Here is a 15,663-nt window from a genome sequence, read left to right as displayed (position 1 = left end):
TCGACATATTTTAGTTAATGGTCGTATAGTAGATATACCGAGTTATCACTGCAAACCCCAAGATAGTATTACGACGAAGGATGAATAAAAATCCAGAGCTCTGATTCAAATTTCTCTAGATTCATCCCCTCATGAGGAATTACCAAATCATTTAACTCTTCACCCATGCCAATATAAAGGATTAGTCAATCAAATAATAGATAGTAAATGGGTCGGTTTGAAAATAAATGAATTGCCAGTCGTAGAATGTTATTCTCGTCAGACTTAAACCTCAGACTAAAACCAAGGTTTCGTAAAATTTTCTTCCCTTTAGGCAAAGTAAATTAACCCAAGGTTAAGTAAGATAAATTCGAGTTTGATCTGGATTTCCCCCATTTTTGTATCATAGACCAAGGATCTATTTTCATTACTTGTTTTCATTCCTTGTCTACTCTTTCATTTCCAGTATTTTGATTATGATTATTTTTTAGTATTCTATTTTACGCGTCAAACCAATTAGGAATTGAGAATCTATAACTTTAGATCAAAGAAGGGTCTAGCTGTTGGAATTATGGTATCCTTTGCAATTTGAGCCCTTGTTGTTAGTAAAATAGGTGAATTAAATGAAGGTACGGAAAGAGAGGGATTCAAACCCTGAGTAAACAAAAGCCTACATAGCAGTTCCAATGCTACGCCTTGAACCACTCGGCCATCTCTCCTACAAAATGATTATGACCCCAAAATCGAGTGAATAGCGAGTCAGTCATAACCCATATTCCATTATTGGACTAGGTACGACCAATCCATTTTAACTTTAACTGAAAATTTTTCATCAAAGTCAAAGCAAAGAACGATTTTTATTTCCTTCGAGGCTCCGGGATAAAGATAGAATTTTTCGTAAAAAATTTTAAAAAAATTCAATTCATGTGTGCAAAAGCAACGTTCCCTTCTTTTTTTGATATTTTTATAGTGGATTAATTCAATGAATTAAAACGAATCAACTGATTGATGGTCTATATCTTTTAGACTATAGTTAATGGCTACTCTTAAATTATAATTCTAATTATATAGATATAGACTATGATTCCATACGAGAAAATTTTTCAAATTACTTTAGGGTTTTGGAGTTCTCAACAACAAATACCTACCCCTCTATTAGAATAGAAATTCATAAAAAAATTGAGATTTGATTATACAGTGTATACCTGTTATGTACACAAAATTGTCAGTTTTTCTATTTTCATCATAGAATGATTATTCGATCTTTTTTCTTCTTTGTAATTTGTATCATGATTCAATCAAAATTTCTTGAGTTCTTCTAATTTGTAACTTCACCGAAATTGGTATAGTTCCTATACTACTACATTTGTATGAAATCGAATCGCGTTGAAATATTTCTTATTTCTTAGCGACTCCTGTCAAAAAGGAACAATTGGAATAGAGGATTCATATCTTTTGTTTTTTTCTTTAAAAAAAATAAGATTTTATGTTATTTCATACTATACAATTCTTTTCTTTGTGGGGTCTTTTTCCCACGAGAGGTAATGAGAAGAATTCTAGAATGGATTGCTACCTATGCCTAGATCACGTATAAATGGAAATTTTATTGATAAGACCTTTTCAATTGTAGCCAATATCTTATTACGAGTAATTTCCACAACTTTAGAAGGAAAAGAGGCATTTACCTATTATAGATATGGTGTGATTTGATTTTTTTTATTTCATATTTATTCATTTTTCTCAGTCTTACGAGGAGAAAAACACGTGATTCGAGAAAATTTTTGAAAAAAAAATCTACGCTTTTTGAAGGTGAAGTTTGGAAATCGAACAATTCCTTCTGTCGTGTATCCTCGATTAATGCAACCTCAGATGCTATGTTTCAATTCTTGGTTCTAATATTAAGTGAAAGGTTACGCCTAGAGGTTCTGTATTACGGTTAATCCTACTCTACTAGTACTAATAGGCATCATAGGGGAAGAAGCGCTACCCCTAGGAATCAACAACACGAAAACTTTGTTCTAAGTCAGCCCTTCCCTTAGCGGGCTTGGGACTAAAAGAATGGTTGGGACAACAGACATCCATCTCGTTCGTCCTTTGGATACCCGTATAACCATCGAAGGCTAGTGAAGTGACTAATTCTTGTAAATTAGGAGGTTTTAAAAACAAAGAAATAGTATTTTTTGAATACTGGTGATGGCATGCATAGATTTGGCACAATAATGATCACTTAGACGATTAATAGTATTATCCAAACTAAAATATGGTTTATTACTTTTTTCCATAAAAAAGGATTTATTCACACTTTTAATAATTCCAATCCAGATTCCTACTGCTACTATTTACCTCGTAGACAGAGATTTTGACCCTTTCTACACACTTATAGTCATGGAGTCTGGAAAATAAATTTATGGATTAACACTCATTTATCCATGATTTTAGTCATGCTTACATGTATGTATTTATATATGTGTGTGTGTATATATATATGGTACTGACTGGATAGATGATTGATGATGATATTAATAATATGTGTTCAGATTTAAGTTGAATGGTTGATGATGATATTGATGATATGAGTTTTTGTCCAAGTCGGTGATTAATGATAATATTAATTATTTGAGTTTATACACTAGTTACTTTGTGGAAGTCATATCGATTATGGTATTATGGTTTATAGCTTGGGATTTATTCTTGCATGCACATTGTGTATAAACAGTATGTCCTATATCTATCAGACCTATAGGGGTTTCATAGGCAATACTATAAATTACCCCTATGGTAACAATTGAAAAATTGTTACGATAGGTACAAAAACCATTGCCATAGAGCTACCGCTACGGTTTTATATGAATTGCATATGTGGGCATTGGGATAGGCCTATCACAACGACATTTGCAACGATTACAACAACTGTTCCAATATGTCTACCTATTGCAACGGTTTTTACAACTCCTAGTGACACGGTTTAAATTATCTATTACAACGGTTGAGAGATGTTGCAATAGACTCTTTTGCAACGGTGAAGAACCATTGCAATAGATTTTATTGCAACGATAAAAAAGCTTTGCAATAACCCTGTTGCAAAAATTATTGATCTTTTGCAATGATTTTTCACGACGTATGGCAATAGTTTTTGACACCTATTGGAACAATTTTTTAATGTTTTACAGTATTTTTTTTCCATCTGTTATTGCAGCTAGGTTAAATACCAATTGATATATATATAGAGAGAGAGAATTATATTAATACACAATTATATATACACACATCACAACAAAATCTTTCATTAATAATTCAAATTAAAATATCCAACAAACTAGTAATCTAAATCCAAAAGCAAAATGTTAAAGTCAAACGGTCATTAGTTTTCCCATAAATAATCAAGTTCGAGTAGCGATAAGTTTCACAAAATTCAATATCAAAAAGATCAATATTAAAATATCTATCAATAATTCGAAAATTTTCTCAAGTAAGGTTAATTTCTTCATCACTTTCTTCATCTCCTCCTTCATTTTGAACGTCTATAAAAAAGAGAAAAAATAATCTCAATTAATACTTAAATGACAACATATTTAATTTTCAATTAGAACATAGAAGAATACGTATAAATAGAGCATAAACAATATTAATAGCAAATGAATAAATTATTTATACAAATTAGTAAAAGAAATATAATTCTCAAAGATAGAGAAAGAATGAACAGACAAATGAGAAAGAATCAAAGAATCAGCTCACTCTTTCCACACCACCCGTGCCTCTAAATCTGTCCGGCTTCACTAAAATCATCCCATCCCTTAATAATATCCTTTCATAAACCTCATCAACACGGAGCAAGAGATAGATCTACTATCTTACAATTAAGAACAAGAGCTAGATCTACTATGTTATCATTCTTTGTTGTTAAATCATACAATGTGGTTGTAATTCTTGCTAAAAAATGGAATTAGAACTTAGACCTTCCATTGGTTTGCAAAATGTGATACCGGTTTTCAAAGGCAAACCCAAGCAATTATTTTCTAAAAATGTTCTAATATTTTCAAAGCTTATAATTAAAGTAGGCCAAAAAAAATTGTTTTAGAAAAATTTTGCAAGTATATCACAGCATATTCCCCTGTTTCTAGTTGCTCATTTGCAGTGAAGCTTCATCTTTGAATTGAATTAAGCATATCTATTTTGTTCCAGGATGTGAGACCTAACAAAGCCAATTACTAACACGATGCATGTGGGTAGCTACACAAATCCCTTTAACTTTGTTCCAGGCCATATTCATAACCTATTCACAAAATTAAAAAATAACTTAGAACGTGCAGGGAAAGAAAACGAGGGAAGCATAATTTTGTACTAAGTGAGCTGTCTTCGGACCAAAACCTGGAAGTAGAAGCAAATCATCCAATGTACTAGGAATGTCTCCATCATATTTATAGAGACAAATCTTTGCAACTTGTTTAAGTTGTCGAGCCTTTCTTGTTTAAAATCCAACCTGACAACAAAAGGTTGTTTAAGTAGTTCAGACTGAGGGCAAATGACAATTCTATATGGGACAATCATGAATATAGTATTGTCATAAACTGAATTTATTGAACACATACTGGGAAAATCAATCTCTTTATGGTGGCTTCATAAGCTTTATCCATTGTCTTAGCACTCAGTAGACTATTTTCGAGGAGCCGTTGTGTCGCTTCTTTAGATTCAGATGACTTTATTAAATACCAATAATAAGTCAGACAAGAATATCAACGCCTCATAAAATTACGGAGCATGTTCACTGAAAAAAGTAATATCTGACTTTAAGTTATCATCTCCTCAGAAGGTTGATGTGGGGGTCGAGGGGGGGAGCAATTTTACAAATCAAATATTGGTATTTTCCTAGCTATACCATTTTGACTTCATTTTTTTATGAAAATTTAGTCTACGAGGATGATGGAGATGATCATAATGACAATAAATAGAAGTTAGTTAGTAACATGACATACTGGTAGTTTTAGTGCACTGTGCTTCCCTTTTTTTCAATAACATGATAGAGATATCAAACTAACCTCTAGATAGGAAGAGGAAAAAGTTTTTGTATAGTTTAGTAACTTATTCAGAAGAGACAGAGCCTATTGCAAAGAGAACATGAATATATACTTATTATAAATAGATAACTACATTATTTAATTAGCATCATATAGCTAAAACTACCAACGCTTGCCATGTGTAACATGACCCTATGTCTAGCTTGATAACAATGAACCAACCAGTTCAGTAAATCTTCTTTCCTGATTAGATTGCGAATAGAAAAAGTGAAACGAAAGTAGTAATCAACATCAGCATAACGCCCTTCCAGAAACTACAAAATAACTAAGTTGATACTATCAACAATGAGTAATATCCTAGGAGGAAGTGTTAAAATATTATACAAGCGTACTCTTAAAAATGATTTAAATTGCTTCATTTAATTTTCAATTTCACTTGTTGGATACTACATCTAGCCTTTCCATTATTTATATGTTAAAAATGTCATTCCCACAAGTCTATCTTTCCAAGCAAAAGCCTTAAGAGAAACAAGTTGAGTTTATTCCTAAAAGGAGTCTAGAGGAGTTCAATGCCAGAACATTTCTACAAACCAAGAATCAAGTCCGCAAAGATGTATGCACCTTAGGTTGAAGATAATTCATCCCTTCATCCATGTCAATGGCTTCCACAGGTGCATGTTCTGCCCATCTCATTCTGTGTATGCCTTCAATGACCCTTTCACAGTTGGCAGGAGATTGTACAGCATCAAATTTGCCAAATTTTAGTCTTACTATTCATAAAGAACAGTTGAAAACAACTTAGAGATTAAAGTCCTTTTTATTTCAACAACAAAATTAAGATTTCTAAATGGAGATATAGCTCATAAATAAACGTGCAACATTCAATATTTATCTAAAACTATAACAACAAAAAGATAAGGAAACAGAAATTGTCTTGGAACTCACTTAACTGAGAATAAATATGGTTAGTTTTCTTAGCAAAATTTTCAATTTCTAGATGCTTGAGAAACTGCAACAAGTTTGAAAAAAGACATAATTTGTTTCATCTCTTTCGATGTTTCAGGGTTGAGCGGTAGCTAAATATGCTGAGGGTTCATTGAAAACAACCTCTCTACCCATAAAAGCAGGGGTAAGATCTTTGTACTCTCAACTGCAGGACTCCCCAAACCCATAGTGCGTTAATTTTGCATACAGTATAATGGAGTATGTTCTTAAAGTCTAAAATAATGTGTCACACTTGACCAAATAATACTATCCATTCTCCTACATTACAAACAAATGAAAAGTTCCACATGATATATGAATCACCTGGATCATACAGTTCTAGCATGTTATTTTTGACATAAATTCTATGTCATCGAATCACCCTTATACATAACTAAAACATTAATACATGTTGCAGGAAGAAAGGAAAATCTAAAAGAAACCCATAGGCTTCTTATTCCTCTCAGTTTGGCCAATTATTAACATCAGACTTAGATACAAAACTAAAGGAAAAGAATACTTTTTTGGAGTTCCAACACATACCTCTGTGCTTCTTGACATCAAAATTGTAACTACAAATGCATACAATTTTCATGTTCTTTTCTAAAACTAAAAACTAGAATGAATGAATATAATAATTGAATGAATCCTTCTACTTGGATAGTCCTCCTTGCTTACAAGAATGAAGTAGCATTCCCCATTAATTTTTCCCCAATACTAGAGTTTTAATCATCATATTTAGGTAAAAATATGACTTCCAGTTACGTGTTAAAAGCTAACTCCACTAGATCACTAAACTTTTGCCGATCATACAGATATTAGCACCAAAACTACAAATCACATCCAATTCGATGTCATTTTACATCTAATAGAGGATTGACAATGTTATTAAGACTTCAAAACTATCACTACCAAATCTCAATTGAAATATCCTTTTTGTGTAGGATTACTGAAGGAAATTACTTGTACTTTCTTTTGAATATTTCCACATGTGAAGTGTTAGATTGATATATATTCCAAGACAATGCTTACTTTAACTGACCATATGAAATAAATTGAACTAGAAAGAGGAAAAAAGAGCAAGCAAAACATCTTCAATGAGCATTTCTGCCAAAAACTAGAACCCTAACAATTGCAAGCTATTAGCCATAAATTCATGGGATTTAATACTACCCAATAAGGGTGTCCTCTATTGTAAATCAAAGCGATGGTGGAGCAGCAGTCAAAGCAGCAGTCAGAGCATCGATTGGAGCATTAGTCGAAGCATAGGTCAGAGTGCAGGTCGGAGAATCAGTGGGCAATCAGCACAAAGGGCACTCACAGTGGGTGTTGACAAATAATGATCTGAGAGTGATGAGTAAAGTTGAGGGTGAAATGTTTTATATATAAAATATTTTTTTAATCTTTTATTATATTTATAAATTTTTTGGCAGATTTTGTGAAAAAATAGGTAGGTAAAATTAAAACCGATGCAATAGGTTTTTCTTACTAAAAATGTGTTACCATAGGTGACTTTATGGCAACGGTTCACGTTACTATTGCTATAAGACACCCTATTGCAATGGTTATCCATCAATAAAAATAGTTATTGACTTATTAGAACAAAATTATTGTGGAATGGTTGGAACCATTGTAATAGACCATCTATCGCAACGCTTCTAGAACCGTTGCCAAAAGATTCATTGCAATAGGGGTAATTCTAGTAGTGAGGTATAGGTATGTGTGCTACTTGTAGTATATTGTGTGGAGATTGTATCTATCATCCTTATGAAGGGTTTCACATATATAGGATCAGACTATTGTTTGCAGAGTGTTGATTGAGCCTTTTAACCATATGACAGTTGCGGTTTATGAAAGGTCCAGTTCAATATTACTTGTCCGGACTAGTTGGTTACCTTGTATAGTTAATTATTTTATGGTTAGTTCATGATAGGTTGAATATTGGAATGCTATTGAGATTTGAGTATGATTCTTATTCTTTTATCTTTCGAGTATATTATTACACATGATTATCCATTTGTTAGGCATGATGGTTTTAGACCCTAATATTCTGATTCCTTTCTTTACGGTTGCTTTATTATGGTAATTATCTCAAGTTTTGACGTATGGATTAGAGACCTTGATTATTATTGCACTAGTTCTTACTATGATTGTGAGGCTTGGAGAGGCTAGTGTGATGTCACAACCCAATTTATGAGTCATGATGGCACCTACTAAATCACGTGTATAGGTAAGCCAAATTGAATCTCAAAGGTATTTGGAATAGATAACTTGGTGGAAGATGCCCAAAAAAATGGCCGAATTAGACAATAATTTTTTTAAAAAAGTAAGGTAGTAGAATAGTCTGCAAGGTTTTCATAACATAGAAAACCATCCCACGACCTGGTATAGTCAGTACAAGAGGCACTACAACACACTATAAGCTCTAGAATAGTTAATACAATTTGTCTCAAAACAAAAGACTAGAAATAGATAAATAGAAGGATAAAGGGAAAACTCTAAACTCAAATAGCTTACCCTATCTCCGAAATCCACCACAGAAAGATCTTTGAATCAACAGAGGACACTAGAACTCAGATCTACACCAAAAAGGTAAATAAGTGTAGTATAACTACCAAAACCATGAGTACTCACTAGGAATCATCGACCAATTGCACTAAACCATGATATAAATATGATAAAATGCAAGATATCTTGAAAAATTCAAGGAAAAGGGGAAAACTTGAAAGTAACTCCAACTTTGTTGTACACATTTAAATAAATAAGTTGGAACTATATCTTAAAAGGCAAGCAATTACAACTACAAAATTGTCCCCCATAAGCTAATAAGTACAGAAAAGTAAATAACCCAATGAAGGCCCACATAAGCTTGGAGAATACAATCAATTAAAGTACAACCTAAACCACCATCATTTACCAACTTCTATTATCCAAGTAGAATTTTTCTATTTCAAGCCACACTATAACAATTTTTCCATTTTCAAACTTTAACCAGTATCCATATTATCAATATCACAATCACTATCCGAACTCAAATCGATAAATATATCCTCAATGTCACTATCAATACCTAGACTCTAATAGGTAATTATATCATCAATATTGTATCAAATAGCTGAACTCAAACCAGTAATCATATAATTATTGTCATTACGAATATCAAGACTAGAACAAGTATCCATGTTATCAACATCAAAATCAATATCTGGACTCAAACTTATAAATATATCCTTAATATCAAAATCAATACTCAGACTCGAACCCGTGATTATATCTTCAATATTGTAACTAATAGCCGGACTTAAACTGGTAATCATATAATTATTATCATGGCCAATATCCAGACTTGAACTGGTATTTATATATATCATAAGCAATACCTATACTTGAACCAGTAAATATATAATCAACCTCATAATCAATACTCAGACTTGAATCGGTAATTATATCATAAATATTGTTACCAATATCCGCACACGAATCATTAATCATATAATCATTATAATGGATAATATCCAAACTTGAACCGGTATATATATATAATCAATATCATTAATAATACACGGACTCAAACTGGTAAATATATAATCAATAATTGGACATAAACTAGTACATATGTGTATATATATATATCATTAACACACTACCTATAAGCATCAACTCCCAATACCAACCCATCATAACCATCAAGTACCAAATCTACTTAATGTTACCTTAGTAAGCATTCTCATGGTGTATAAAAAGCATATAAAAAGGTACAAGGGTCAACATGAATCTTAGCCTAAGGTGGGTAACATGACCTAAACAAGGGTCTAGTCGTGTCGGGCATCTCAAGTCAAACCCGAAATGGAGGCCACCCCTAAAACCCAACTATAATGCCCTAGCATCCTATGCCAGATGAATTCAAATCATTTAACAAGATATAACAAAAAAAATATCCAATAAAATATCCAACCAATCTCATCCCCAATGCCAATACTAGTATGCCCCAAAATTGGTCCATGTCGTGTTGGAATATCAAGCCAAACTTGGACCAGAGATGTAACACCCCGTATTTTCCTAGCATAATCTAAGTCCTAATACATGAGTATTCAAATATGAAATTTATGGAACACTCATTATTTTAAAGTTTAGAGCCTGCCATTGTGTAGGAAATTCAATTAACTTTCGAATAATATAAAATTCACCTAAATTCGATAACCAGGTAAGAAGTTATGGCAATTTTAAGTTTCAGTAATTAAACACCGTCATTTTAGCCCTTAGCACATCATGGAGCTAGCATAAATGGTAATTCTCAATTTCCAGAGAAGCTCTGTGAAACCACCGCATTATGCCATCTGCCAAAATCCCAATTGTCCTTTTCCAGTATCCTATCATGATAATGGCTCATCACGTCAAGGGTTAATTTTAGAATCAAAAGGGCATCGTTATTCCTCCACGTCATGCCAAACCCTGAGTTCCCAATTATCCAATTCCAGTGACACGGCGTGATAGCACCGTGTCGCGCTAGTTGCCCATTTTGGGATAATTTGACAAAAAATTAATATTTTATTTCAGGATAAAACAGTAATTTCCCCATTTTTTAGTCTGTCCAAGTGTGATATTTAACCCCTAAAAACATTTTAAAATCATTCTTTAATTAATATCCCCTAAATCAAAAGGCATTCTCTCCCTATCAAGAACCCTAACTCTCAAATGCAAGGTCAATCCTTAAGAATTCACCAAGAACTTCAAGAAATCCACCAATTAAGGTATGTTAGATATTCATCAATGGATCCCTTTCATCCATGGAGTCCAAGAAACCTTTTTAAATTATAAAATTATGATCTTTTTTAAAGTTATTGTGTTTTAAATTGGGGATTTCACCCATGAATCTCAATAAACTATGATGCTATACAATGTTACCATGAAATTATTGTTATTATTAAATCCTCTATGTTTTAATATTTTTATTTATTAAATTAAACCCTGATTTAATGCTATTAGGATGAATTCATGCAATTTCTATAAATTCCATGACATTTCGATGATTTTTTTAAACTTTGAATGACAAGTGTTAGATAAAATGCCTACAAGAGTGATTTATTTAATAAGAGCCCTCATGTTTTGGTCTTCAAGCTTTAATGTCCTTTCAGTATTATTGTTTTGAGTCCTGGGGGTATTAAATACACGAAAACCATAGCTGTTTATTTAGTCTAGCCTCATTACATCACAGAATAGTCTTCAGATTATATTATGAGCATTATCAGAATAATCAGATATAAGTTATTCAACTCAGAATAGTCTAGTACCTCAATGTCTTTTAGTTGGGAGTAGGATTTAGCACTGAGCCAGTGTAGGGATGGCAACTTCCTCATCAGGTAGGTAGAGTCGTTAGTAGCAGTCCCTATACACCAAAACTACATAGACAACATAGGATATGAGTAGTCACCTATTAAACTAGGCTTGACTATCTTATAGAGGTCACCTGTCAATTTAGGCTTGACACCCTTAGTCTTTTAGAAATTATATCAATTTAGTGGATCCACATAGCCATTGTTAGTACCCGTGGCACATTATTTACACTCTTTCAACTAGATTTCTAGGTTTGAACTTGATAAGCTTAAATTGGGTAATCTCAATTTGATTATACCTCCCACAGTCCCAGATATAGTCCCACAGTCCCAGATATAGTCTTAGTTATAGTCCCAGCTCTGTTATTAAGTCTTGGTGTTGTTTGACCAAAGCATACAAATTTCAGTTATCTCAGTATGTTAGTTTATAGATTTTACTCATTTAATGTTATATGCTTGGTCATGCATCCACAGTATTTATAAATTTTTCCACATTTTTAGTAGCTATAGATTCCATTTTCTTTATTCAGTACTCTATTCTTTACATGTATGTCTAGTTAATTATTATTATTCTTATTCATAATACCATGGATATCAACCAATCTCATTTAGCATACCAGTACATTCAAAGTACTAATTGCATACCTTTTCTTTTATGTTATGATGTCTCATATCATAGGTGCTAACGCTTAGTTCTCGGATCGCACCTAGATTCTCAAATTATTAGCAGTACAATAGTAGTGGTAAGTCCTCCTCATCCGAGGATAGATTATATTACTTCAGGTATTTATATCATTAGGTGGTAGAGTTAGTTGGGGACTATCCCATCAACTTATAGTATCTAGTTTAGATGTTTTTCAGACACTACAGTTAGCTATTCAGACTATTTAGATTTCAGTATTTTTGTCAGTTTCATAATTTAATAGTTATTTCATTATTAAAACCTTATGGCATTTCAGTTATTCTTTTGCATTCATGATTATATTATTCAATGCTCAAGCAGGTACCAGCTCATGGGTTAGCTTGTGGTCTCTCGAGATTCTAAGCACTGTCTAAGAACTAGGGGTAGTCTTGGGTCATTAAAACTTGGTATCAAATCCTAAGGTGTTAAAGTGTCCTACAAAGTCTGAAAGTCATGTCAAGTAGATTCTTATGCTTGGGTGTGTAGAGCACCACACTTATGGATGAGAGGCTACAAGGCATTTAGGATAAAATTTCCCTTCTTACAAGTATTCATGTCGTGCAATTGAGCATGAGCTCAAGTTAAACTCTCAGTTTAATCCATTTTTTCCTTCCATTTATAGAAATGACTCCCAAGAATAATAGAAGAAGAATAGGAACTCAACCAGCCCCTCAGCCCATCTAGACAGATCCTATGGACGAGCATGTCTATCATGAAGAATTTAGGGCTACGTTCACTACTCTAGCAAACTCTATAGTAGCACAGAATGAACGAATAGCTGCTTTTCCAGGCAACCCAGTGGCCAATACTACTACAACTAAAATTCAAAATTTCACTCAGATAAATTATCCTTCTTTCACGTGACCCATGTCTGAAGAGGATCCACAAGAATTCTTAGATATGGTTCAGAAGGTCACTGATGCAATAGAGGTAACTTCTAGTCAGAGTGCTGAGTTGCCTACATATTAGTTGTAGGATATAGCCCATACTGGGTTTAAGCAGTGGAAAGTTGATAGAGGTGTTGATGCAGGCACTATAGAATGGGAAGAGTTTTCCACGGCTTTCTTAGATAGATTCTGTCCATTAGAGTTGAGGGAGGCCAAAGTATTAGAGTTCATTAATTTAAGAGAAGGCAGAATGAGTCTGAGGGAGTATTCTCTAAAGTTCTCTCAGTTAGCTAGATATGCTCCTCACGTGATAGCTAACAGTAGGTCCAAAATAAGTAAGTTTGTATTTAGAGTGTCTGGTAGTATGGTCAAGAAGTGTAGAAGCGTAATACAAATTAGTGAGATAGATTTGTCTAGGCTGATAGTCCATGCTCAACAGATAGAGTAGCAAAATATTAAGGAGAGGGAGAGAGAAAACAAGAGAGCTAGAATGGGTAGTTTTAATTTTAATTAGCCAAAGTCAAAAGGTGGTAACTATCATCAGTTTTATCAGAGATCTTTAACCCCAGTACCTTCTTCAGCTAGTTCCCCAGTACCCAAATTCAGAATCGATAATAGGGATAGGGCACCAAGATCAAAGTACCAGGTCAATGTTAGCAGTACTCGTACTAGTCCTTTATGTCAGAAGTATGGCAGACACCATCAGGGTGACTGTAGAGTGGGTACTGATGTGTACTTCGGGTGTGGCAAGATAGGTGATCAGATTCGAAAGTGTTGGGTAGTTTCTCCAAAAGGTAGAGATGTGTGTCAACAGGGCCAGTCCCATCAGTCGTCAGTTTTATTTGGCTACCCAACTCAGCAGGGTGCCACTTCCAGTGCTACCAGTTGTCAATGTCCAAACAGATTATATGCTCTTCAATCCCGCTAAGATCAGGAAAATTCTCCTGACGTAGTTACTTGTATGTTACAGGTCTTTTATTTATATGTTTATGATTTACTAGATCCTGGAGCTTCTCTTTCTTTTGTAACTCCATATATAGCTATCAATTTCAGATTCAGTCCTAAAACTCTAGCAGAGCCCTTTTCATTGTATACTCCAATAGGCATTTCTATTGTAGCCAGACAAGTATACAGGAACTGTCCAATAACAATAGCTCAAAAAGTTACCTTAGTTGATCTCGTGGAGTTAGAGATGGTTTTGTTATGTACTGTGATTTATCTAGAGTATTTTTGGGTTATGTACTCATGCAAAGAGGTAAGATTATAGCCTACGCCTCCAGACAACTCAAGCCTCATGAGAAGAATTATCTGACTCATGATATTGAGCTAGCAACAGTAGTATTTGCCTTTAAGATTTGGAGTCATTACTTATATGGGTGCATATAGATATATTCACAGATCACAAAATTATTAAGTATGTGTTCTCTCAAAAAGATTTGAATTTGCGTCATAGAGGTTCTGTAGAGTTATTGAAGGATTATGACATAAGTTTTCTATATCATCCTGTCAAGGCCAATATAGCGGCTGGTGATCTCAGTAGAATGTCTATGGGTAGTGTGGCTCATGTTGAGGATGGTAAGAAGAAGTTAGCTCAGGAAGTTCATCAACTTGCTAGACTAGGTGTCCGTCTACTCGATTCAGCAGAAGGCAGTGTAGAGGTGCAGAGTAGCTTATAGTCATCTCTAGTTTCTGAGGTAAAGGAAAAGTTTGATAGAGATTACACTCTTGTTAAGTTGAAAGAACCAGTCAGAGATAAGAAAATGGAGGTTTTCTCCCAAGGGGGAGATGGTGTTTTGCATTATCAGGGTAGATTGTGTGTGCCTGGTGTAGATGAGTTGAGGCAATGAATTCTTACAGAAGCGCATGGTGCACGTTACCCTATTTATCTAGGGGCCATTAAGATGTACAACATGTTATGGGAGATCTATTGGTGGAGTGGTATGAAGAGAGATATTTTTGAGTTTGTAGCTAAGTGCTCTATATGCCAACAAGTTAAGATTGTGCACTAGAAGCCTAGTGGGTCCATGCAGGAGTTCAGTATTCCTATGTGGAAATAGGAGGAAGTGAACATGGACTTTGTGATAGTTTTGCCTCGTACCCATCATTAACATGACTCTATTTAGGTTATCATAGATAGGATGACCAAATCAGCTTATTTTTGGCCAGTCCATACCTCTTACACAGCCGGGGACTCTGCCAACCTCTATCTCAGTGAGTTGGTTAGGTTGCACGGTGTTCCCTTATCTATTATCTCAAATAGATGTACTCAGCTTACCTCTCACTTCTGGAAAGCATTCAAAAATGGTCTTGGTACCCAAGTCCATCTCAGTATAGCTTTCCACCCTTAGACAGACGGTCAAGCAGAATAGACCATTCATACTCTTGAGGATATGCTAAGAGCATGCGTTGTTGATTTCAAGGGTAGTTGGGATGACCATTTACCTTTGATTGAATTCGAATACAATAACCACTATCATTCAAGTATTTGTATGGCTCCATTTGAGGCTCTCTATTATAGGAGATGTAGATCTCCAATTGGTTGGTTTAAAGTAGTTTAGGTCTCTGTAGTATGGCTTGACTTGGTGTTTGATGCGTTAGAGAAGGTTTAGTTAATCAGAGAAAGGCTTAGGGCTACTCAGAGTCGACAGAAATCGTATGTAGGTGTGAGGAGAAAGGATTTTGAGTTTGAGGCCAGTGATCTTGTATTCTTGAAAATCTCTCCTATGAAAGGAGTGAGGAGATTCGACAAGAAAATAAAAGTCATTCCTCGATATGTAGGTACC

The 15,663-nt window shown here is 34.1% G+C and overlaps 1 pseudogene; it reads right to left on the bottom strand.

The window, feature by feature from the left end:
• Nucleotides 1-4,147: 4,147 nt before the first annotated feature.
• Nucleotides 4,148-15,663, bottom strand: part of LOC124892101 — a 59,586-nt pseudogene continuing 48,070 nt past the window's right edge.

This window comes from Capsicum annuum, unplaced genomic scaffold, assembly GCF_002878395.1.
Source record: "Capsicum annuum cultivar UCD-10X-F1 unplaced genomic scaffold, UCD10Xv1.1 ctg4390, whole genome shotgun sequence".
NCBI lineage: Eukaryota > Viridiplantae > Streptophyta > Magnoliopsida > Solanales > Solanaceae > Capsicum > Capsicum annuum.
Note: the sequence above shows the minus strand (reverse complement) of the source record. Positions and strands in the feature narration are given on the sequence as shown.